At 41.4% G+C, this 23,558-nt stretch overlaps 2 protein-coding genes across 6 annotated transcripts in view; one reads left to right on the top strand and one right to left on the bottom strand.

Moving 5' to 3' along the window:
• Positions 1-248, bottom strand: part of dnah9l (dynein, axonemal, heavy polypeptide 9 like) — a 30,991-nt gene extending 30,743 nt beyond the window's left edge. For both annotated transcript variants that reach the window (XM_027285794.1, XM_027285795.1), the window contains exon 1: positions 140-248. The gene's annotated coding sequence lies outside the window, so the exon portion shown is untranslated. The remainder of the gene's footprint in view (positions 1-139) is intronic.
• Positions 249-477: 229 nt separating this feature from the next.
• The window catches only part of LOC113747159 (uncharacterized), a 135,053-nt gene continuing 111,972 nt past the window's right edge, over positions 478-23,558 (top strand). For all 4 annotated transcript variants that reach the window (XR_003463398.1, XM_027285804.1, XM_027285802.1 and 1 more), the window contains exons 1-3: positions 478-666; positions 2,139-2,423; positions 2,609-2,802. The gene's annotated coding sequence lies outside the window, so the exon portion shown is untranslated. The remainder of the gene's footprint in view (positions 667-2,138; positions 2,424-2,608; positions 2,803-23,558) is intronic.

Below are 23,558 nucleotides of genomic sequence, written 5' to 3'. Positions count from 1 at the left end.
GTAGAGTTTATGCCTCTCCATAAGGTACATGTTACTTTCAAAAAAACTACTTAAGAAATGTATGAACTTCATACGTACCATTGACAATAACAGAGCTAATGTTTAGCGCATTGGTTAAGCCAAACTGAGTACTGCTTACCATTGTTTTAAAGAAACTTCCTCATGGAGTCTTTATAGTTTCTAACTAACTGTGGACAAAAATGGTCCACAGAATAAATAAGTTTAATCAGCTAAATTCGCAATTTGTAACTGTTAATTAAAGTAAACAAAGATGGCGACCGGAAATGGCCTTTTTCTGCTTTTTATTTTATTTTCTTTCTGAATATTTGCTTGTGTTGTACAGCTCTCGAAATCTAATTAAATATGGAGACATACAAATAAGACTTGTGTAGAACCTGATGGTACAATATTTAATTTCGTGATGTTTTATTTATTATTAGTTCATGTTTTATTTTGATGGCATGTCACTTCCGGCAACTGGACCGAACGGTTGGAAATCGGTTGGAAAAGGGGCGAGTGTCGTTTTGACCCGGGATAAACACGAACACGAACTGTACTAGTTACCTTTGACGATAAGTAAGTGACGCTAACAAACAAAGGAAGGCTACAAGCCCCGCACTGACCTGAGGATAATGTCTTGAGGCCGTGTCCTCTCCACACACAGCGGTAAGGGCAGTAGTGTTCGTCCCTCAGCGCGGCCTCGCAGGGTCACCACCTTGTTCCTCAGCTTCTCCAGGTGCCTGTGGATGTCATCAGACACCACCCGCGGCCAGTCCTCATGGTTCAGACCGTTGGACAGCACACACACCAGCACCTATTCAGTATGCACAAGCTGCTTTTAAATGGACATATATTGTATTACAAACACGCCATGCATCTCTTTCTTTGCCCATATGCCAGCAATATTCTCAGCTGGAAAACTTCTATCTTCACGTATATCACATACACCAGCTGGCCACTTCATTAGTTACTTCAATCCAATGTGATCCAATTTGCAGTGGTGTTAAATTAGACTGCATTATATTGAGAAGTGTTAATAATATTATGGTCCTCTTGAGTGTGCAATATTAGAAACACCTCTCAATATAATGCAGCCTAGTTGAAGACCAGTGCCAACTACAACCTCATTAGTAAACATAATAATTAAATTAACACTACTCTGACAGTGTCAACAAAAACTGAAAAATGTTAAGCTTTGTAAAGGTAGAATTTCTAGCAAAGTTTTTGTATTGGATCACATTGGATTGTACAAGTGTCCGTAAAGAAGTGAGTGAGTGTATGTTACCTGCATTGGTGTATGCATTAGACTTTTTTATCTTCAGACACACTCACACTAGCCCACCTCAGAGATGACAACAGGTAGGTGCTCCATGGGGTATCCAGGCACTTCTCCCAGCCGGAGTTGATGCCTGAATCCTTGACGGGCGATTCTCTTGACGCCTCTCTTTAGCACACACAGCAGCTTTGTCTTCCATGGTGGGGACGTCTTCACAGATGCAAAAACAGTGGGAATGCTTTCAACGGCATTGAAAGCACCAGAAATAAGTAGTGACTTATTTCAAAGAGTGTGTATGTTAGATGGAGTGTAGATGGCAAGCCAAGGAGATTTTCTTAAATGTCGCCATGTCAGCTTATCGTCTTGTGGAAGAGCTAAATTCAGCGTGTGCATGGCAGTGTTTTCCATGATTCTCCAGGGATATTAGGATACAGAATTTGTAACATATGATGCACTGAAGCTAAATTCAGGGTGTTTTTCGTTCTTCTCTCAGGATGTGAGGAATTTTGCTGCAATCTGTTTATTTTTTTTAATGAATTATGTCTTCATACCATGCAGGCAAACCAATAATATAATGTGCCTCAGTATCATATATCCTCTGTACGTGTGCACATCATCGTCACAGTATGTTCACCTCAGGGATATTAGCGTATAGCGTTTCTAACATACAATGCATTAGTATTCACTCAAGGCTATGACCATGATTGAATTTACCTACAAAATTGACTTTAGCCAAGATGGGAAGATGAAAAAGAAAATTACAAAAACATTTATGAAAGCAGTTGCTGAACCTTTCAGAAACTCAATTCATGTCTGTGTATGTCTCTTACCTGAGCATCCCCTGCATGCAATGTCCCTCCAGGCCCAGTGAAGAGTAGCAGTCTGTTGGTCCAGATGTGGTCCAAGAAATCCAGTATAATCTTCTGGTTCTCCTCTGCTCCGATGAAGCGGTTCCACTTATCCGTCTTCACTCGCAGCACACAGAAGGCCTGCTCCCGAAGGAAGTCCACCCTCTCATCCGACAACACTACCCCAGTTTTCAGGGAAGGCTCCTGGGGAACACGCACTCCTCCACTACCCAATCCTCCTCTGTTACTGCTTGTGCCGGTGGCCTCAGCCATGAAGACTCAACTGGCGGCAAGAAGAAGTAAGTAAAGGCTACTACCTTTTAAATTCAGAGCGAAGAGGATGTGAAAGAGTGAGATAAAAGTAACAGGCTTACCTAAATCCTTCCTTTCACGATGAAGAAACTACAAGTGGATGATTCCCCAGTCATAACAATGATGCACTCTTTCTACCATCCAAACTCTATGTTTCTTCTCTCTTCTCCAGCTCCGAGGGACACCAGCTGGAAAAGTGATACACACTACGGTGGATAGGTTAACTTGTCACTGTGACAACGCAGCAGGGGCTGGCTTCATTATCCTGCACGGTGGAGGCTGTTTATGTAGCTGTATGGCCTGCAACCCAATCCTGTAACCAGAGCCTTCAGAGGAGACCTAATGACAGTGACACCTCCAGGACAGGTAATGATATTACACTTATGATGCACTTGTAAGTTTTTTTTGTGATATAACAGGACAGAAACTTTCACTTGGCAACAAATAGTACTAGTATAGTATAATTTGTGAAATTTATAATTGTCTTGGCGTGTGTGCCAGAAGGTATTTAAATGTGGAAAGTTGCACTAATTTTGATTTATTAGGATTGTATCTGACAGAATATGTGGCAACTGCTACAAAAAGAGAGAAGCTTTCTAGTCAAATTCATCCAAATACAGTGGAAGAGGTCTTTAGTGTAACCTATGTGTGTATGATCACCACATGGGGGCAGTGTGGTACAATGTTTCTGGCAGCATCCTTCAACTGTAATCCAAAGTGACCCCAGCCATGACATCCTATTACACACGTTATGCCATTTATATAAAAATGTGGAAAAATGGGACATTTCTCTAACTGTGTTACTTAAAATACCACAGCAATGATTACCCTTTTTAAGATCCTCCACTTTCTGAGTTTAACCTTAATACATGAATGTAATCATATCCTAATTTTTAAATGGGCTGACTGGAGAAGGCAGAGCTTTTCTGAGATGTTTGACATTTGAGTGTATTCCTAACCTTATGGTCAGACATTTGTCACATCTTAATATAGGGCTGTGCAACGCCTACAAATATAGGAGGGTCCTTCTAATAGATTATTATTTAACAGGTGTAAAGTGTCCTCATCTCTAGTCTTCCTACATAGTGTAAAATGCAGTTTATTCCCCGTTAGATTTCCTTGTTCATACAGCCATTTCATTTTCCTTTTCTAAATATACAATACATTAAATGGAAGTGTTTTTTTCCCCACTTCACACAATTTATACATGCTTAATGGTTGTATATGACCGTTGGAGGGTAATGTCTTTATTTTTAACATAAGTGCTTGGCATTCATCGGCTGTGATTATTTCCATTGTTCGCAACACTGGCTATACCAGCCAATAATCCATGGCGGTTCTCCAAGGGTATTTGTCCTTTCTGAAATCTGTAATTCCATGCCTCAATCTGTTTTCATAAGCATGTGTGTATTTGTGTTGGTTGTGTGTGTGTGTGTGTGTGTGTGTGTGTACTTGCATGAATGTTCTTTCCACACATTCATTTAGTGTTTTTGTGTGCGTCATACAGTTTGAATGAATGTCCTTTATATGATACTCAAGGTTTTTTTTCTTGATTTTTAATGTGCGCATGCGCTTCTACTATTATATGCCTACAAAAGTGTGTAATTGAATGTGTGAGGCTTGTGTGTATGTGTGTGTGTGTATGTGTGAATGCCTGTCCAGAGCCCAAGGCAAGTCAGAGTGTCCCTCGGGTCTCCACGCACTGTATCTAAGCCCATTTGAGCCTGCTGACAGCAGGAGCATGACTGCCCATCTCTCTGACCTCATGCCCAATGTCAGCTCTACTCTGTAGGGATGGAGGGACGGAGGCCAGAAAAAAAAGATCTTAGGACAAGGGGAGCAGGAGTGGGAGCCAATGGAGAGACAAAGGGGGAAAAGGAGAGGGGTGTATGCTGGGGTGGAGAATTAGGAGGGGCAGCGAGCTTACAGAATACAAATGAGACGGAGAATAAAGTGATGAAGGAGCAGAAGAGCAACAGCAGAATAGAGATATGCACTTGGCCAGCTATTGGTGATAAATATTCAAGAGTAGTTCTGAACAGAGTCATTGCTGAGTAATGCAAACAGTATCCTCAGGCAGTATTTAAACTCCCAGCTCTTGACTGTAACTGAAATATCACCTGTAAGTGGATGTAATATTCTGCTTCAATGTAGCATAGCAAAGCACCAGATAAACTCTTACTTTATCTCTCAGCAATGCAGTTTTAACCTGAAGCGTCTCCCTCAATTCTTTTCTCCTCCTCCTGTTTCTCCACCTCTCCTCCCCGCTCTCTCTCCATTTGCCGTTGTCATGACGACGTGTTGCTTGACGATCAGACTGCCGCTCTTGAATCCGGAGCTAACACTCTGTCTGTCTCTCCCCTCAACTGCTCCTCTACTACTCTCTCCTCATCACCCTTTCCTTGTCCTCAGTCAGGGGAGGAAAATTACATGTAGATGAGCTTGAGGTCTCTGTACTTTTCACGCGCACACACACACATACACACACCATAGCGACCATCATCTCCTCAGGCATTGGGTGTCTTGAACGTCCGTACTTTGGTACTACTCACCATGGCCTTTTTCATTTTGTCTTGTAGTCTCCAGGGAAAAACGACAGATTCCTGTTTTTTTTTCTGAAGCAGTTGGACTCAGGGGAGAGAAATGGATGAAAAAGGAGGATAAAGACGAGGGGGGGGGGCAAAAAAGCATGAAGAAAGAAAAATGTCACCAGGGAAAGAGAGGAGGAGAGAGAAATTGAGACACTGACAAAGATGGCAAATGCATACGCACTGTCAGAGGCACACAAACGCGCACACATGTAATGATCATTTCAGAGCTTCCCTCCTGTTGCTGGCTGACTACCCATGAGACCCAACCATGGCTGGCGATTGCCATGTATGTGCATGTGTGCGTGCGTCCAGATGGTGCTGACCAGCCATCCCTCCAAGGGTAGATGAACTAAATGGAGCGATTACAGTAATGACCAGCACACACATCTGTCTCATACCTCTGCATGGCTGCCAGCTCTTTTAGGGAAAAACACACACACAGACACACACACACATACGTGCACTATTGGCAAGATCTGTGGAGTTAGTTGGAGCAAGCAAATTCCATCATAATGTGCATTTTCTCCCGATGCTAATGTATTGCACAATTTTACTGTTTTCTATTTTGCTGTATGGAGTAAACGTGAAAATGCTAGTTGACACCTCAGGTACCTTTTACAACGAGTGTCAACCTGGATGAAATATGACCCCTGTTGTCAAGGTGACTCTGGTTAATCTCAGTTTTTTATTCAAAAACCCCTGTTACTATTCCATTTTCTGTACCTTCATCTCCTGTCCACTCTGCAACTCTCCACTTTCATCACTCCAGTCTGACCCACTTCAAAATGCCCCCTCTCTTATCCTGTAATTTTTCCTGTTTCTACATCTTTGGTGTTTTTCCCCAACCAGAAACGAGTCGAGAGAAGGTGGGAGGGGGGGCAAATCGGACGAGCCACCAGGGGCAGGCGTTCTCTTTGTAGTTAGGAGAAAAGGCGAAGCAAGCTCTTCTTTATCAGACCTCTCCTTTGTTCTGCAAAGGTCTTCCTCCTCTGTCTGGACTCAGTGATATTTGAGAGGCAGGTCCGTGTACACAGGAAGGGGTTAGAGAGCATGTCCAATCTCCCAGGATGTGTGTGTTTGTGTATTTAAGTCCTGAGCTTGCCATCCTCTGAGTATATCAAGTGTGTTTGTGCTTTCTAGTTGAGGGGACCCCAGCAACTTGTGTTCAGAAACGCTGACCACCATCAGGATGTTGTTCAATAAGTCAACACTTTGTGTAAGAGAACACCCTTGTTTCACTGGCAAAGTACTGCAGTGTCCCCTCCAAAATCTGCAGATACAGTATTTTCTTTAAAGAAAAAAAAAAAAGAAGACAGCATTGTTCTGTGCTGTGTTAGACACAGGTAGTTTCCTCTTACAGCAAGTTCACCTGGGCGTGCTCTCAGGAGGCTCATTAAGCTTTGCTGAGACAAAGAGATGCACTGGAATTTAAAGTTAGGTACAAAACCTTCCCCGTGTGAGTGGGGAGGTTTTGTGTTAGTCTCCAGTCACACTTAAAGCCTGTAGATGGGGCTGTTTCTCTGTCAGGCTCCAGAGTATGTCCCCTAGATGGTCTAAATCAAAATTTCTCCCATGCCTCATCCTCTTGTTGCGTATGAATACCCATATAAGCTCAGGGGAGATGTGCATTATGTGTACTCCTCGTCAATAGATGAATTGGATTAGGCATAACTCCACCGTGGGCATATAGTAAGCATATTGCTATAGGTATTCACACAGATACTGCTGCTAGTACACACAAACCAGTAGAAGTGTATTTGCAGATTCAGGCTCAGACACACACAGTGTGTTTTCTTGGTCTTTGACATAGAGAGGAAGTATTGTTTCTATTGATTTATCATCATCTGCTCACCTCAGAGATATTAAGGCCAGAAAACGATAAAAGAGGACTGAAATACTCCGGGGTAGCCTCTGAACAAATACAAATTACACATATCTGGTCCTCTCCAGTGGTGGAGCTGGAGAGGACTAGGACCCCCTATGATGTGATTAGATAAGGAGTAATACCATACTGTACCCTATATCTTTTACATGGTCAGTGGTTTAAGCTAAATGAGGTGAAAGGAGCTGGACATTTCCATGGTTCCATTAAAATATGTCCAAGAACAAAGCAGGGAATTAGACACACTGTCACACTAACTGTACCACCAACCCCTTTTCAAATAACTACACTACTTTATCTGATTGGCTGCCACGGTGCTTGGCCATTACATGTGAAGACACACTAATGAAGGTAGACAGAGTGGAAATGATAGACCGAGGTTTCACTCTGGTGAATAAGATTGTAGGGCACCGAGTTTGATTATCTGTCATTTTGGTGCCATTCATTCGCAATTATTGCAGTGGCCAGCAATTAGGTTAATGTTGCATATAGGTTAACTGTGCCACTGTCCGATGTCCTTTTTAGCAAAAAGACATTTGTTCTAGTGTTATTGTATGGAAAGTGGACAGCTATGCACTGAAATGCTTTGGGAAACTCTGAGTAGTAGTTAGCTGAGTACATAGTTAGGCCATAGACAAAGTTGGCTGGTCAGGAGAATAAGGCTTCAAGCTGTTATTCAACAGTTATCATGTGGCACGTGCAGTTTGCTTCAGGGATCACATGTATGTTGTAAGATTAACCACTACTTTGGGCCAGGTATTCATGGTCCTCGGAGGCTGAATCCTAATAATGTTGGGCATGCCTTGACACCACCAGCTGGTCAAATTTTGCTGTTATTTAATGTAAGTGGACTGTTTATAGCTCCTTTCTGTTACCCATTCACACACACATTCATATACCAAATGCAGGATGCCATGCAAGGTGCCAACTGAATACTGTTCAAAATGCTTACACTGGTACTAAGCTCACCCATACACACACAATCACAGCCATTGGAAGCAATTTGGGGTTCAGTATTGACTGCGACTGGACTAGGTAAGCTTACAACCCTCCAATTACAAGACGACCGACTCTACCACCTGAACCACAGCCGCCCTCACATTGTCCCTGCTAACTATCAGCGTGTTAACATTGTCATTGCGATGATTTCAGCATGCTGATAACATTTAGCCCAAAGCACCTCATACAGCCCCTAGCAGACTGTAGACTTCTAGTCTTGTTACATCAAAGCCTAATAGAGAAAATAACGCATGACTATAAAGCATGTGAAGTCTTAAGAATATTAATGGAGCTTTCTAGAAATATTGAAATTGAGATGACGCATAAAAACACACGCACACACAAACAAACAAACAAATGTCATCGATCAGGGTTAAGCTTTGATCTCTGCGTGAGAGCATGCCATGGCCGATCGATAACTTTAATTCGGCCTCAAGTGTGTGTTTTCACGAATCTGTCTCCCACGCCTCTTACTCCTTGACACTTTTCGACCACGTGCGCACACACACACACAGAGTCATATTCTCCCTTTTCTCAAACCCACACAGACAGAATTAAACACACACACATACACAGCAACCTGATTAGGTGAGCCACAGGGGTTAGGCCTAATGACAAACAAACTCAGCGTGTGCACAAACACCTCAGCTCCTCAGATGAAATATAGATTTTCCTCTGTCCCAAAAGCTGATGGGTATTAGGTGAAGGTGTATGTGCGTGTGTATGTGTGTGTGTGCGTAATCTTGTTCTCCAGATTATTTTCTATGGAAAGAGGAGGCACCGGGGAAAAGCATGTAAGTGATTGGACACTGCTTTGTTACTGTTAAAGACCGTCTCTCCAGGGAAATAGTGGGTTAAATAACTGTTTTTTCTGTTTATGTGTGTGTGAGTGTGTGTGCTGTAAGGTGTGTTTGTCTGATGGATTAACAGGACTGCTCTGTTATCCCAGGGGAAATGCACTGGTATTGTTTTTACTGATGGCAAGTCCTTCAAGATTACTCAAAATGTGCCTAATGAGTGTGTGTGTGCTTCTACGTCTTATCTATGAATGAATAAAACACAAGGGGCCCTTAAATCATTTTAGCATATGCACACTGAACCAGACAGATTGTATATTGGCATTTATATATAAAAAAAAGTCAGCTTTGATTACATAAAAAAACAACATTAAGTGCATCTTATAGCAGTAGCTATAAGTAGCTCAGTCCACAGGGAGTTGGCTTGGGAACTAAAGTATGGAGGGTGGACTGGTAGCTGGAGGGGTGTCAGTTCATCTTCTGGAAAGTGCAGAGGTGCCCTTGAGCAAGGTACTGAACCCCTAACTGCTCTCAGGGTGCTACTACGTAGCTGCCCATTACTCCACCATCTCTCCACCTTTGCATGTCTTGGAAATTTCCATCAAGGGATCATTAAAGTATCTATTCTATTCTAGCAAAAACATATAAGTTAATGCCCTATGAAGTTGTGACGTTAATCAAAAGCAGAGTAGTTGTCCTGGTAACCCAACGTATGCTACATGCCCATCTTCAAACAGCAACTAGCTAGAGAACATAGTGGAACATTCAGCAGCGAAAGAGATGTTTCTCTCAGGAGTTGGCGGAGACCAAAAACCAGACGTACGAGGAGAGGGAATATTGTAAGAGACTCAAAATGAATGATAACAATGCTCTGTGTGTGCTTGATGTGTACAATAATTGTGCAGCTATTTGCTATCATATTCACCATATTCACTGTACAAGGTGATTATATGTCAATGTTGTGCTCCCAAATGGCCAGAAAGATCAATTACTACAGTTTTTTAAAAGTCTTTATTGTTGGGCTATATGATTAAAACACATAGGGGTTCCTCAGGGTCCAACAATCAGATACAGATGATGTAATAAACACGGATCTGAATCGAACATGTGAGAATTTGTACAGCAATATCTGGCTGCCTTTATTAAAGGAATAGGGCATAGCTGTCTCTTCTTTCTGTTTACTGACATCCAGACAAACTACCCAGTGGAGCTGAGGGTCAATAATGAACCTCAAAGAGCTTCTGTTGGAGCATTAAAGATCAGCTGTCTTTTCCCATAGTGTGTGTAATCCAACAAAAATATTGCTAGGAGTATGTAAAGTACAATATGATTTCCATCTCGATCAATGACTTTATGATGAATTTCATGCTATTTCATCTCAATTTGATGCTATCTATAATTCATCAGTTAACATTTCAACCACCCAAATGATTGTATCATCAAAAGTGTTTTGCAAGCAGACGGATTAAAATGACTCATAATTTTAATTATAATCCATAATCAGCTTTACTTTCATGCCAGCAATCAGTGTGTTGTTGGAGTCAGTGTCAGTTCGCTTTAATGGTGAGTATCTCCATTTGGATTGAAAGTCTTCTAACTGTTCCAAAACCTTTAATATCAGTGTTGTGAGGTGTGTAATGTCCTGTAAGCATGTGTGTGACTGTGTGATCGTGTTTGAACGTGCTCAGCTAACTGTAGGTTAAACTAAGTGGCTGTCTGGCACAGGCATCTTTGATTATCTTTATTTATCCTTCCCACCCACTGTTCCTCTGCTCAGTCTCTCACTCAAACACACACCCCTCCTGCTAAAAAGCTAATCTTTCTGTGCTAATGAAAGGTATTGGGTTTCCTAACAGGCTTTTAAAGGAAGGTGATGGATTGAGGGATAGATGGATGGTGGGAGGGGAGAAGGGATACAGGGAGGGGAAGAAGTGAGAGGGAGGTGAGGCGTCAATAAGCACATCAACCTGATCCTTTCCGACTGCGTGGTGCGCCCATGCTGCTAATGTATGCATTCATGCACGCACCCACACACGCCTTTAGTCGATCATAAATCTCTGGGCAAAGCATAAAAGCAAGTCTTTTGGTGCCAATAAACTGAGAGATGGATTGCGGGAGATGTCTCCACCTTGACCAGTGCTGTGATAAATGCCTGAGGGTGTGTATGCATGCACTCCAATGCATTACATCAGTTGGAAGCTGTGGGTCCGTGCAGATTGGTGCAGAAGTACTGTTATTAAGAGGAATTCATTATGTGATACTTGCCATTTCTAACGCATTTGCAAGATGAAATATCTGCCTTTTAGAACAAACCCTAACTGCATACAAAACAGCTGAACATTTTAACTAGTGCTGACCTGTGTACTCTAATTGGTGGGATGTTGTACTTTATGTTCTGAGCCAGATTCAAAAGATGTGTTAACACAAAAAATATAGAAAATAATAATTTCAAGACCTTGGATAGCATCCAAAATTGATCACCCTTTCCCTTTTTTAGTCCATTTCGTTCATTCCTCCAGGTGAAATATTCATGGTGTGGGGTTGTCTTGGGGATCATGTGCCCCTGTTCTCTCCTGCTCTTTTCCCCTTTCTAATAAAGCTGATAATCATTTGTTTCCCAATCACATTAGCATGCCAGTAATGAGAGGGGTAAGTCAACCATTAGAATATGATCCATAATTCATTGTTGACTCCCGTTCATTACCCAAAAGTCACTCTGATGAATGTTTAATAAGTCTGTGTGTGTGTGTGTGTGTGTGTGTGTGTGTGTGTGTGTGTGTGTGTGTGTGTCTGTGTGTCTGTGTGTGTGTGTGCGCGCGCATCTCTGTTTATCATCTGAGGTACAGAGCAGTGTCAGGCTACGATGGATTGCTTGTCCTGATGGAAATTCACATGATGGACTCTGTAATCTTCTCCACATGCATTACGTAACTTAAAAATGACGCAAGCAACAACTTTAATTGGAAATATATGCAAGGGTGCATTACTGTGCATCTGTTTAGCTGTGTGTGTGTGTGTGTGTGTGTGTGTGTGTGTGTGTGTGTGGTGCTCTCTCTCTCTGTTTCTCACTTTCTGTCTGTCTGTCTCTCTCATGAGTGAAGCAGACAGCTGTTATCAGTCGCTGACAGAATCCTGCCATCAACCCCCTCCTTCTGCTGTCAATCACAACACCATTGTCACCAAGTCGCCATTTAAATAGCCCCCTTTTTTTCTCTGTTTACTCAAGGAATATGCGTGCGCGTGCGCGAGTGAATAATGTGAAAGCCCTGCCCTTGCTCCTCTCCTCTCTTCACCAGAAGACGACAAACACTGTAGGTTGATTAATACATGAGAATTCCCCAAACACCTTCATCGGGTTCCCTACACTGCAAAATTACTCCCTCAATAAATAAATAGTTGTTAAAACCAGCTGGAACATCATTAATGTCCGGCTCTGAGCCAGAGGAAAGTTGCTTCAAGTTGTGTGTGCTTGTGTACGTGTGTATGTTTGTGTGTGTGTCTTTTGGCAACCTCCTAATGAGATGCCTGTGTTTCCCTCCATTAGTAGTTTATTAGATAGCATGGGTCGCTGAGGTTTGTAAAATACAGTAAGCTTAATTTAGCACATTTGCCACTACAGGAGCAGAGGCGACTTAAGGGAGTATCAAGGGCATGGACAATTGGCATAGTTTGGGATCTAAATTAGAGTTGCCAGCAATAATAGGTGAGATGTTGAGCAAAGCCATCATGCTTTTCAACAAAGCATTTACTTATTAAACTGCCCTAGAGGTGCTGATGACTGTGAATATAATTTTGTATAACTGGAATTTGAACCGCATAACAAATGCTACTTAATTTTAGGCTGCTGCTTTAAAGGCAGTAATCAGCCATTATTTAAAAAAAAAAAAAAGAAAGAAAAAATCTTGGCCATGGTCAGAGATCACTTTACAATCAAACAGGGTCATAACATGGAGATACATTTTTCTTGCATGTTCTATTAGTGGAGCAGACTTTGTGTAGGTGGTAACCTTTTATAAACAATCCACAGGGGCTGCCGTTGCAAATGTGTAGAATTATTCACTTGCTTAGTCCCAGTGTAGTGCTCCCAGGGAAAGACCTACCTGACACTGGATGTTTAAAACAGCGAAGGCAACAAAGGCATTGATGAATTGGGTAGAGGTTGTGCCAATGTTGTGTTGTGCTGTTCAGAGAAACGCAGAAGCAAAGTGGATATTTATTTATTTGAAAGTGATGCATATGTTGCTATTCCAGCCTTATTCTTAGCCTATAACAGTTATTTATATATAATGACCTATACATTTCAGTCTGTATATAAGATGTACCTGAGCTAATGTTCAGCACCACAAAAAAACAACAACAAAAACATACCATCCTTTAGTGAGTATGAAGAAGAAAGTATATGATGTGATTTTTACAGAGAACAATTTATTGGTAATATTCTTTGGATGAAAGAACGATACACCTAGTTTTCTTTGTTTGTTTGACCTCAAACACACACACACACACACACACACACACACACACACGTACACACACATAATTTATAGCTAGCTGGTAAGTGACAGATAGACCCATTTTCTCCACCGTTCATGTAACCTTTTCTGTCTGGGGCTATCAAAGGTCACTCCGTCAGGCCTGATTTACTGTAGGAGCATGGTGCTCTCTCTCTCTCTCTCTCTCTGAGGCCCCACCTCCTCTTTACATTAGTCTGTCTTTGTATCTTGAGTGTCTTTGAGACATGTACTGTATGTAATTCATAACTGCTCTGTCAAGTTAATGTGCCGGTGCCAAGTTTGACGAGGACCCCCTGAGTCATTTTTATGTAAGAGTCGCTCTGCCAGTATGTCTACTTTGGTCCTATTAACATGCCTGTAACATTTCCTACACAGCTCAAGTGAGAGCAGGAGAAGACAGCAATGATATGTGCAAGATTACAATACTCTTAACAAACTTTATGACTGATGTTTTTTTGCCACTAGCTGTGTGGCTACAGGGGCAATGTAGGTCTGTTGCTTTGGTCCGTCAATCCACCACGTTCCAGACTGAAATATATCAACAATATTGACTGTAGTGGCAAAACTTTGTTTGGGTTTTTCTTGTAACCCTTTGTATCCAGTTTTCCAGGTTCCTTTGTTTCACCACTTGGAGAAAGCAGTCGGACAGTGTCAGACTCGCAGTTTGTGACCAAAAACAATCCAGTGAGAGCTGATTGATGAATGAAGCCGATAATTTATTGTAACTTAAATAAACACATAAATAACGCATTGTTTGCATGGGTCTTTTAAATCTTGTAACTGGCAGGACCACACAGCTTCACACGCTGCGGTCAGTGACGGTGTCTGCTGGTCTGCCTTCTCCCCCTGATACCTGAAGGGCTGCTATTCAATCGGTCGCACCACCATCCTCACCTGTAGAGGGTGCACACTCACAAAACAATGTAAATAATTGAATTTAAACAAACTTAAATGTGGGTCCTACATTGACAATAATTTATTTTAAGGCACTTAATTGTGTACAGATATTCATAGTCCCTAGGATGTATCCTAATGACTCTGATGACTCTGCCCCTCTGTATTTGTCCCAATACATTCCCATCAGCATCTTTGCAAGTATGGTAGCATTTAGCTTAAAGCACTGTTGTTCCCAAGTATAGCCTTACAGAGCAACTAGCAAAAATGATTTTGAAATGTCAGATTTTACTCTGAAACATTTTTGCTTGCCAGGTGCCAGACATTGCGCAAGCACTGTGGCTCTATTTGTAATTCTCCTATGATCCATAAACCAAATTATCATGCACCTCCATAACGTACCTACGTTTATTTCCCATTTTTTCTTTTTTAAGGACGCGCCACGTTCATTTGTCCTTTTCTTTTCCTACCCATTTTTCTTTCTAATTCTTCCAGTTCTTTTCCCCCCCACACACATATTTGTCTTTCTCTTGCTTTTTTCTCATCTCAGCAGAGCTTGGTTTTGGAAGGAGATGGGGACAGTGTACTCGACACTTAATTCAACAAGAAGAGTGATGTGTACGGTACTGCAAACTATAAAGAGCAGAGGAGAAACAGCTGAGGCAGAGAGAGAGAAAGGCAGGATTTCAAACCGAGCCCTTTTATCATTGTAATAGTTGCGTTTGTGAAGTGTGAGCTGGTTTGACGAATGCACCTGTGTCACAAAAACACAATAGACATGTCATCGTGTCGTTAATGAGAAGAATAACACTCGAGCTGGAAGTAGCGCAAAGCTCATTCATGCACAAAGCTTTACAATGTTTTCTGTCACACATGATGTCTGGATGTGCAGGAAAAAAACTGTGGGCAGCAGATTGGATAGAGAAAGAACAACTATGGGAAGACTTTTTTGTCTGGGTGAGGAAGAAACCGAGTGGGTGTTCTGTCTGCTGCTGCTATGGTTAGACTGATGGGAAGGCAGAATTCATATCGGTGTCAAAGACAGCTACTCTTGTATTATGAAACTGAGAAAGAGAGACATCTGGGTGACCCTTAGAGTGTGCTTGTGTCAGATAGAGGAAGATGAATCGAACTGTGGTTTTGTTTGATCTAAATACATTTTACCATTGACAAAGCTATAACAGTATATCTGTTTTAAGTGACCAGGAGAAATGCAAAAATCTCATCTCGTGTTGATGGAGAGCTGTTTGCACTCTGGGAGAATGGAGAGAAGTCAGATGGAGTAGACGGAGGACAGGAATAAATTTAGCATTATTCATCCTTTGATGCTGTCGTCTCTCCATATCTCAGTGGCGTCGCCTTCCCTGATGTCATGCTTCTTGTCATGCATCTCATCTGCATCCATTCATGTCTCATTTGTCTCCTTTGACTCCTCTCTCAGGTTTGCAGACGTCTTGTGTCCTTGGGTTTTCATCTTTATTACCTCATTGCATCATATTTCCTCACTCTTCCTCCCTCTTCTTTGTGTGTTTCCTCTCCATTTTGTGATTGTTATTGCAGATCCGTCAATATTCACAAGGTATGGCCGCGGCGTCCGGAGCTTTAACCTCCCTAATAAACTCACTGCTTTGTTCTCTCCCGTTACGTGTGTTTGTGAGACCTATATGTTGTTTTCTTTATTTTTATTTATATAATCATCAGCAAATTAAAATGCTTCCTCAAGCTTTATTGGGAAACCACTTTTCACTTAGCATGTTGAATTTTTACACACCAGGTCAACATCTCTTGTTTATGGTGTTTTTTAACGTGTAGGCAATTTCCTCTGTGACTGGGTCAGGCAACGTGGGTCTATGTGTGTGGGCGTGCAGACTGTAGTGTGACTCAGTGCAGAACTGTCAGGAGTGCTTTGAAGTTCATCATGCTGTGTGGCGTTTGGAGAGAACAATAAGAGTGTTAGACTCTCTTGTTAAGCCTTCCTGGGAACAAACAAAAGCAACAATAGAGCACTTGTTGGGTCTTTTCCTCGCTCAAAGCTCCGGCAGAGTTGCATAAAATGACACTTCCACTGCACATTTCCTTTGTTCTGGTATTTGGATATTGATCGACTGTCTGCGCCTGGCGGATTTTTATGAGGGCATTTCTGTGCCAACATGTCTGTGATTGTTCGTCAGTGTGTACATGTACAGATGCTCTGGATTTAACCCCTGTTGTTCATTAAAAGAGGATACATGTGACATTTATAAAGAGCTCAACTACTTAACAAGGAGCTGTACTCAGACACTCTCCGCATGAATTATTAGACCTTATGGGCTGAAGTAAGTCTGTGAAAAGGCAATATTGCGGAAACGCTATATTACACCATTTAGACTTGATACATTTACGCCTAATCTATGAGACTGTTTAATGTGAGACCTGTCTCATAAATAACTATCAATACTTCTGTTCATTGAAATTATTATTGCACAGAGTGTTTCTCGTCAGCAGGCTACCTTTGCCAAAGCAATCCACGCGGCAGAAAAGGACAATCTGTCACTCTACTTTACAGGCTGGCCTCTTGAGATTTTGTGAAACGAGCACAATGTCCTAAAATGCAAATGTGTACTTCATGCACAAAAAGTGTGAGAAATACATTTTGCCCTCCTTTTTAGTATTACATGAAGGAGACATATCTATAAACAGGTTACGGTTTGACATTGAAATAATGCTGGGGGAAGTTTGGGTTGTGGTGTTGAAATCGTGGATGGTCACAAATATTTGCTTTCAACTTTGGCTACCTGAGTTTTAATCTAAACTCAAGCCAAGAAGTTTTACAACTCTGGGTGAAGTTTAAACTTTGTGCTGTCGTTATTTAACTGCAAAACAAATCCTTCACAAACCTTGGCCAAATAGTTTTAGATGAGTTACCATATAAAATGTATTTTTCAGTTTTTGCTCATTTTACACATTTTTTTTGAGACTGTGCTGAACTGTTAGGGCTACAGACTATATCAGACAAAGTGCTTGTCGGATTGTCTAACAGCATCTGACATCCACTCCCCCGACACCTTTACCAACGTCAGACTTCGGCTTTGTCAGATGACAATCTGACAAGCATGCCCATTCCATGCAGCGATCGTCCAGGTCTGGGTGGTGAGAAAGTTGGCAGGATCTTTAAAGCTTTTTCACTCTTCATACAACTACTCCTCACTTCTCTATCTGTATGATTTATCAGGTTAAAATGAATAAATAAATGAAATTAAATAATAAAATAAAAGTTGCACACTAAAGAAGGGCTTAATCTACAAAGTTTACGGCAGTAGTTTAGTTGATGACTGCATTAAACCTCAAACTTGTGCTCATGGTCTTTATTACAGTCATGAAAAGATGCCACAATAGTCCACATTTCTCAGATAGTTGTGCGATTGCTACAATAAGCCAGTGAGTAGACAGATTCATTGTAGTCAAGATTCATCATGTTTTGTACAAATGAGTGTTACTTGGAAGCAGCAGGAAGTCAGTGTGGCTTTACTTGGGTTACACTAAAAGCAGCCTTTTTCAAATGGATTATTTTGTTGAAGGGAATTGATAACCCCAAACAAAGAATTGATGTCACTGTAGCTACAGAATTGATATTTTTTTTTTAGAAAGGTGACACAAAAGAACCTGAGTTGAAAGAATTTAGATTTTTAAAAGAATAAGCCTCTCCAGCAAACACACACAGAGTCAAACCTGCTGTGTGCAGTCTGAAAGGTGCATGGGTAAAACCTGTCTGTCTGATGTAGAGATGATGTTAAACTGTGAAGATCTCCAGGGAAGTCTTTGTCTCAGCTTAAGGCTCCATGTTGTAGGAGATGGAAGTTATTTTATCTATTGTCCTCAAAAGGGCTCAAAGTACCTGTGAATTGTGTTTTTACCGGAGAGTGGTCCAGCTTCAGAACGCAGGTATTAATTATCATGTTGGCTGGAGATTAAATATTGTCCCAGTGTCTGAGCAGGAGACACAAATAGATATGTGTCCAGTAAAGCCTGAGGTGACTTCACCCTCTGCAGCTCACATTTGCGCTGTTGCTTCAAGGTTAATCTTTATGTCAAGATCTCTCTGTTTGCCTCTGCCTTTCTATTTTCCTCTCAGGGCTCTCTCTCTCTCTTTCTCTCCCCTCTGCCCCTTTCTCTCTGTTGCTGCCTCAGATCAATGAGCTGGATGACTAGAGTAAATCTTAATGGTCACGGTGTGTGTGACAAAGTTGAGATGTTTGTGTGCGCATGTATGTGTGTGTATGTGCGTCTCCAGTGCAGGTGAAGTATTGCTCACTCAGCACTGTCCTGCCCCTTGGGCACTACCACACGCCTGCCTGCCTGCCTCCTGTCCAGCCACAATCAATTTCACAGTCCCACACACACACACTTGTGCACACACACGCACACATACACTGCGTGTACAAATGTGTACAGATGCACCTACAGAGATAGACAGTTGTTTTATAGTAATCTAGCGTGAATTGCACACAATTAAACTAATTGATTCAATTTTAGCTTTAGTCTTTCACTCAGTTTAATAAATGCTAACAATTGATTTTATCCAATTTCATTTAAGATTATCCTTCTTTAAATTAGAATTACCTTTTGTGAGAGACACTGGTTACTTGCAACCTTTTATGAAATATATATGAAAGGCCCAATTGGTATATAATACTTGTTTCACTACATGCATTTGAGCTGAGATGGAAAATGATGTGTGTCACTATACATACGCTATACATATTTTACGTTACTGACGTAAGCATTTAATAGCATCTTTTATTCACTTAGATTTCTTCATTGGCTTGTGTTATTGCCCTGCCGATCTATTTAAGCGACAGCAGATTACAAGTCTGTGATGAATAGTCTTCACCTGGTTAATATTTCACTACCTACCGTTGCACTAGCACAGACATCTTCCACAGACAGCCATTGTCATGAATATGAGCTAGTAATATATTTATTAGAATCTTGTCTTTTTTGACAGTATGACAAAAAAAAAAAGAAAAAGAAAATCCAGGTAAAAATTGCACAATAATGTAAATGAAGCTGAAAATATAAATATATTCACAGAAAATGTAAACAACCATGCTCAGAATAATGGAGAGTTTGAGCATCTACAGTTCCATGACAACTGCACACCATATGATGGTAAAAACCTTGAGACTATTTTGTTCTTTATGTCAATAGACTTTCTTACATTCCAACTTTGTAATACATTTTTGAATCATATCCAAAGTCATTGAATAGTCTGTTTAAAGAACAAAAAACAACAAAAACTGTGGTGTTAAAGGATTAAAGCAGATTAATCTAAGACATATCATATCAGTGTCATTTTAACAAGGCTCCAACACTAACACATTAGATTTAATCTCATTCTTTGCTTTAATTTGGCTCTCTGACACCTTACTTAACTTTAAATGCATTCATGTATTGATAGTCACAGACTGTCAGAAATGAGAGGTTAGATACACAAGTTAAGATTCAGCATACACTGATGAATTCCACAGATAACATTTGCTTTTCGTGCCTGTTCATGTGACTGTGTGAGTGTATGTGGCGAGGCAGCTGCAGCATCTCGCCTCTGATTTTATGATTACCACATTTCATGTTTCCTGCCCGTAATTGTAGACTATGTCTTTGCATATCTATATTGGTCTGTGAGTGCGCTCAGCGTGGGCCCTCGCTCCAATCAGTCTATGATTTCAGTGTAGACAGATCTTCATCACATGTAAGTGAAAAAGAGCCTGATGAACTTTAAATCTTCCTTATCCTAAGGAAGAGAGAAATTGAGAGGGAGATGCCCCACTGTGCTTAGACGACATGGGCCAGGTGGTGTGAGTGAGTGCAAAGTGTGTGTGTGTGTGTGTGTGTGTGTGTGTGTGTGTGTGTATGGTGAGGTTGGGTGGAGGCGGCATTCAGCAGGCACCTGGTGCTGACAGGCTTTCATTGAAACTCTGCAATTCAATTCAGATTCAGCCCCCCTATGCTGCTTTGAAGGGCCTCGTGACAGCTCTCTCCTCTCCTCTCTCCTCCTCTCCTCTCCTCTCCTCTCCTCTCCTCTCCATAGGGGTCCCATCATTACCTGCTGATTACAGAGCTGTCATTCCTTGTATCTGACAAGCTCGCTGATTGGCTTGAGTGTGTGTGTGTGTGTGTGTGTGTGTGTGTGTGTGTGTGTGTGTGTGTGTGTGTGTGTGTGTGTGTGTGCTCTCATGCCCATGTGTTATGCCCTTCATGTTGCATGTCCACTTTCTTGATTTAAATGCACGTGTCTTTAACCATCTGTGTGGGCACCTGCGCATGCGTGGCAGTGCATGTTCGCACCTATTCCTTTCTCTGATTATGATTGCAGTGTGAATGAGTGTTGGTGCTCTGCTAGAGGACGTGAAAGAAGAGTGAAGTGAAGCTTTTGTTCTCAGAAGAGAGCAGCAGTGTGACTGAACAATTGCAATGTCTAGTTTTCTTGTTTTATACAAGTCTTTCACATGGGTATTGCAGCATGAATTATAAATGATCTGCTTTGCTGTTTAATTACTGTACATGTGTTGTTCATACCGCATGTGTCATGCTAAATTTGACAGATCACCACTGCTAAGTTTCATAATTGTTTAATTTAACACTTTCCCAGAAATGCAGTGTAACATGGAGTCAACATAAGGAAAATATTCTAGAAAAACTAATGTACCCGTGTAAATATGACTTATTAGTAAAGAAATGGGTGCAATGGAATGTATAGAGTGTACAGCAAATGAAAGTACAAAGGTTGAATGTAAATGCAGCAGTAAGTATCTCTCAGAGGGATCCAGCAACTACCCAGGCCATTAATGTTTGCCACAGCAAGGTCATTAAAAGGTGCCAGTGAAGGGAAGTGGCCTGATTGGCTGTTTGACCTTTAAAGGGTAATTGCCACTTTTAAAAACTAATAAAGACTCAGAGAAGCTGAAAGGAAGCCAGACCCATTTTACTGGCGACAATAAGCCCAAATAATAAAGGTATGTTTCTCCATAAAAACATGGAGCAAGTTATTGGGAAATGGCTCTTAAATGGAATCAAAGTGAAAACTTCTGATTTTTTCTTTTATTCCCCTCTGAGTTCCCTTACCTTTAGCTCTTAAATATTTCAATCATATAAAGCCAACCACCAGTATGTTGTAATGTGCACTGTTCTTATTAATAGCAGAGGTTGCTGCATTTTGTAAAAGTTAACCCTTCGGATACCTTCCACCATGTTAAAAAGATATCTTCTTCAAAGCCTAATATCCAATTTTTCTGTCTGCTAAAAAGGGAATGGAAGATTTAAGTAAAAACTTTATGACAGCTTTTACTGGCTCTGAGTTAAAAGGTGCCCTCTATTCAGCCAGCATGAAAGTCCGACTTTGAACAGCAGTACTTTGGAATATAGATTGCTTTCACTGAGACCATTGTCGCTTCAAAGCCCGCCCGAGTTCCACTTTGACTCTCCAAGCCTTAGAAATACTTCCTTGTAAAAGAGGAATAAAAATGGAATCATATCAGACTGGAACCAGGATTGATAATGGCCTGAAACCAGAAGACAAGAGGAGAAAGACCAAAGGGATAGAGGAGGGGGGGGGATTAATGACATAAGTCAGAGGCCTTGGGGGCACCTGACCAGAGTCTTAGAGGAAATAGACAAAACAGAGGGCAGCCTGAAAAACATTATTAAAAAAAAAAGATGGAGACAGGTGAAAAAATACACCGAGAGTAGCAGGCACAGTAATAATAAATATGTTAAGAATGATGAGAGAATGGTAAGAGGGTTGAGGCTGAGATCAAAACATCTACAACAACAACAACAACAAAAAACATCTCAACCTTCAAAAAGAAGAGACATTCATAAAGCAGTGAAACCAGGCGGCTGAATCTGAGAAATTTTATTGAGTGCTGGGCAACAATGTGGTCCTCTTTGGCTGGTGTAACCCCTCAATGGTTTTGCTGTGCCGGTGCAATAATTACCGTCTAAGTGTTTTTTTTCTTTAAATGTGCCAATGACAAACAACATCACCACTGACACCACCATCACCAGTGACTAGCAGGAACCCTGTGGTGGTGATTCAACATCATTAGTGAACATGACTGGCTGTGGGCATTAGAGACGCAACATTACACCACACCATGCAGGGTGTTAATGTCCTGGAAAACTAGATACCATCTCTTCACTTGTCATCCTTCACTCACTGAATTCTGTGGCAACCTGGCAGGAAAAGAAAGGACAGAAGCGAGAGAAGTTCTTCTCTACAGATGTTCTCAGGTTTGTGCATTTATGTGTGTCTACATAAGTGCATGAAGCACATACAAGAAATGAATGAAAAGCAGAAACCCAAGTTTCAGTTTGCAGTGTTTATCATCTTGCTGTATGTTTGCTCTAAGCTCATATTTCGCTATCTTGTCCTTCATCCGTCCTCAATCATAGTACATCAGACACAGGTAGCCTCCCATAGAGGCTCTGTGAGCTCCAAAGAGTTAGCCCGCTGTCTGCTAGATCTGTCTTTAATGTTGCTCCTCCCTGCCACTAGATGCAACATCTGTGAAATAGGGGAAATGGTGGAAAATCCCATTTTCAAAAAGACATCACAGCAGGGGCTCACTTATCTGTGAAGACTGATACAGCAACGAAGTGCATGTGTTCATGTGACCGTGTTAGTGTGTCTGGGTGACTTTGTGGGGGCATTATAATATTCATATGAAGACAACCCAACTTTCCTACGTTTCCACGAGCGTGTGCGTCTGTCTATACGCGCATGCATGTGTGCACAGGAGCATGCCATAGCAGCCCACAGTAAGCACTTCCATGTCAAGGCTATCATCATCTCACCCCCTGCTATTATCACCACTTCTGACAGCCCACTCCCAGCTAAATTAATTTCCCCCTCGTTCCGTGTTTGGTCCCCCTCCCTCAAATCTCTCCCGCCTGTCGTCACCACCCTAACCAACGCATTTCTCTGGTATTTGTCCTCGTCTTCTTTCTGTCTTTCTTTGTTCCTCTTTTTCCTCTGTGTCTGACAATTCGGGGAAATGCCAGTTTTCCACTCCATATTTTTTTCTGTTTATACCTCCAAAGAGGTTGCTATGCCTTACTGAGATGTGTCTGTATCCAGAGTCTAACAGTAGCTGCTGGACACGCTCGTCATCCCGAGACGAACAGTGCAAAAAAAACGTAGAAATAGAGCGAAAGATTGGAAACGAGGCTGTGATTGTTTGGAAACCATTTGGTTGTACTGGCTTTGTGAAAGCCCATTTGCACATCATTTCCATTAAAAAGCGGTAGACAAAGACATGCATGGTGGCTACGCTTTTGCTGTGGAGTTTCTATAATTTACATGTTTTCAGGGTTTCTTTGGAATAGCTTTTCATTTCTGGCACATGCCTGTTCCACTGGAAAAACCCACTTATGACTGTTACATGTGTGATTCTTAACTAAAAATTAA

Source organism: Larimichthys crocea, chromosome XII (genome assembly GCF_000972845.2).
Source record: "Larimichthys crocea isolate SSNF chromosome XII, L_crocea_2.0, whole genome shotgun sequence".
NCBI lineage: Eukaryota > Metazoa > Chordata > Actinopteri > Sciaenidae > Larimichthys > Larimichthys crocea.
Note: the sequence above shows the minus strand (reverse complement) of the source record. Positions and strands in the feature narration are given on the sequence as shown.